The sequence below is a fragment of the Bos mutus genome, chromosome 14, assembly GCF_027580195.1.
Source record: "Bos mutus isolate GX-2022 chromosome 14, NWIPB_WYAK_1.1, whole genome shotgun sequence".
In the NCBI taxonomy this organism is placed as follows: Eukaryota; Metazoa; Chordata; class Mammalia; order Artiodactyla; family Bovidae; genus Bos; species Bos mutus.
Window position 1 is genome coordinate 40,446,186 of NC_091630.1, and position 3,021 is coordinate 40,449,206.

At 44.2% G+C, this 3,021-nt stretch overlaps 1 pseudogene; it reads left to right on the plus strand.

Moving 5' to 3' along the window:
• The first annotated feature begins 1,118 nt into the window (after positions 1 to 1,118).
• LOC102272580 (acetyl-CoA acetyltransferase, cytosolic-like) lies at positions 1,119 to 2,533 on the plus strand (annotated as a pseudogene).
• The last annotated feature ends 488 nt before the right edge of the window (positions 2,534 to 3,021 follow it).

Here is a 3,021-nt window from a genome sequence, read left to right on the forward strand (position 1 = left end):
TCACCAAACCTTCCTTCCTGGGTCACCACTGACATCTTTATCCAATAACATAATGGACTCATTTCAATTTTTACATTCCATGATATTGTCCTCGTATTTGAAACTGTTAGTGACTCTGTCCTTCAAGTTCCTCCTCCCCTTTTGTTTCCAAAGACTGTGCTCTTCTCTATCTTTCTTGCATCTTTAACTATTGATTCTTACTTCTCTTTAGTTACTTGCTTCTTAAATATCGCTAAGTGACAGTGTTCTGCTGAGACCTCTCTCTTCCCTTCCGTCTCCTGGACCCAACCCTACCCTTCTCCCCTCCCTCCCCATCTCCTCTATTCCATTTCTTCCCAAATAAGTTAATTCCATCAACTACCTAGACCTCAAAATACCTGCAACATTTATAATGGCTATAATATAATAAGTGCTCACTATGAGCTAGGCACTGTAATATTCAGGAACGAGATATACAGCCGTATATATCTGATCCTTAGCAAAATATTTAGATAGAAGTTTTGATTTCCCATTTTTCATATGAAGAAACTGTGGCACAGAGATCCTTGGTATTCAGTTAATAAGTGACAATAAAACTACCAACTTGAATCCATGTTTTCCTGAAGTGAAAATCTGTGCTTTTGTTAACCACTGACCCATAGATACACTCAACGTTCCTAAATGTTTGATTCAAGGTTAGAACATTCTACTAAACTCTAGATCCACATATTCACTCATTCATTTGCTCACTTATTCTTTCTTTGATTCAAGATATATTTATTGAGCAATTATTATGTGTCTGGCAAGCATGTCACACATTGGATATGCAACAATGATAAAAAAAAAAAAAGATAGGACCTTTGTTCATGAAACTTACAGGGATGGTTGGTAATTGTGGTATACTGAATAATGCCTCCTTCCAAAGGTGTCTGTGCACTCACCCCTGAAACCTATAACAATGTTATATTACATGGCCAAGGAACTTTGCAGATGTAGTTAAAGTTACTAATCTTGACATGGAGATAGTACCCTAGACTATATGGGTAAGAACATTTAATCACATGAAACTTTAAAAGCCAGCACTAAGCTGGCTGCCCTGGGGCCCACAGTAGCTGCTCGGGAGGCGGTAGTGTGGCAGGATGAGTGCAGACTTGGACCCACTGGTCCTTGTCTCGGCAGCGCGCACCATCATAGGCTCTTTCAATGGTGCCTTATCCACTGTTCCTGTCCATGACCTGGGCTCAACTGTCAGAGAGGTCCTGAAAAGGGTGCTGTGGCTCCCAAAGAGGTCTCAGAGGTCATATTTAGACACGTTTTGGCAGTAGGCTGTGGGCAGAACCCTGTTGGACAGGCCAGTGTGGGTGCGGGAATCCCCTACTTTGTTCCAGCGTGAAGCTGCCAAATGATCTGCAGGTCAGGTCTGAAAGCCGTGGGTCTCACAGCCCAATCGATAAGGTTAGGAGACTCCAGCATTGTTGCAGGAGGCATGGAAAAATATAAGCAAGGCTGCTCATTTAGTTCACTTGAGGATGGGAGTCAAGACTGGGGAAAAACCACTGACAGACAGTATACTCTGCGACGGGCTCACTGACGTATTCCACAACTATCATATGGGCATTACAGCTGAAAATGTGGCCAAACAGTGGCAAGTGGGTAGAGAAGACAGGCCAAGGTTGCAGTGCTGTCCCAGAACAGGACGGAGAATGCACAGAAGGCCGGCCATTTTGACAGAGATCGTTCCAGTTTTTGTATCTTCTAAAAAACGGTCTTGAGGTGAAGTTGCTCAGTCGTGTCCGACTCTTTGCGACCCCATGGACTGTAGCCTACCAGGCTCCATCCATGGGATTTTCCAGGCAAGAACACTGGAGTGCGTTGCCATTTCCTTCTCCAGGGAATCTTCCCAACCCAGAGGATCGAACCCAGGTCTCCCGCATTGCAGGCAGAGGCTTTCCTGAGCCACCAGGGAAAGAAGGTCTTACTGAAGTTAAAACATGAGTTTCCTCACCATGGGAGCAACACGGAAGCCGTGTCTAAGCTAAAGCCTTGCTTCCTTATGGATGGAACGGGAACAGTCACACCAGCTAATGCTTCAGGAATGAATGATGGTGCTGCAGCAGTGGTTCTTATGAAGACGTCTGAAGCTGGCAACTGTGGGCTCACACCCTTAGCACAGATAGTTTCCTGGGCACAAGCAGATGTGGAGCCTTCCATTATGGGAATAGGACCAATTCCAGCAACAAAGCAAGCTGTTGCAAAAGCAGGGTGGTCACTGGAGGATGTTGATGTATTTGAAATCAATGAAGCCTTTGCAGCCCTGTCTGTTGCAATAGCTAAAGAACTTGGTTTAAACCCAGAGCAGGTCAACACTGAAGGAGGAGCCATAGCCCTGGGCCATCCTCTTGGAGCATCTGTCTGTAGTATTCTTGTCACCCTGTTACACACACTGGAGCACAAGGGTGGACATTGTGGTGTTGCTGCCTATGTGAGGGTGGAAACTATCTCCCACTTCACAAGAAATGCAAGACTCGACAGCCTGTTGCACTTTAATGCGTAATATTCAAGGTATAAGCAAGCTGCATCTAACATTGTTATAAATAAAACAGATCAGTCATCAAGGAAAAAATAAATAAATAAAAGCCAGAGACCCTTTCTTGGTTGAAGTTGGAGGGAGATGAGGAGCTGAAGAAAAGGAAGGAGAGATGAAGCATGAAAAGGACTTTGATCCACAGTTACTGGCTTTAAAGGCATAGGGAATATGAGTCAAGGAATGCAGTAGAATTCAGGTGCTGAGAATAAGCCAACAGTCATCAAAGAAATGGGGACTTCAGTCCTATAGCTGCATGGAACTCAACTCAGCCAACGTGATACTGAATGACCCGTGAAGCCTAAAACATTTGCCCTTCATAGAAAAAAGTCTGCTTCTAAGCAGATTCTGTCATATAGACTCTCTCAAGTTTTTATAAAGGAACACATACCTGTAGACACCTTGATTTTAGCCTTGTGACATTCTCTAAGCAGAGACCCAACCAAGCCCATCTGACT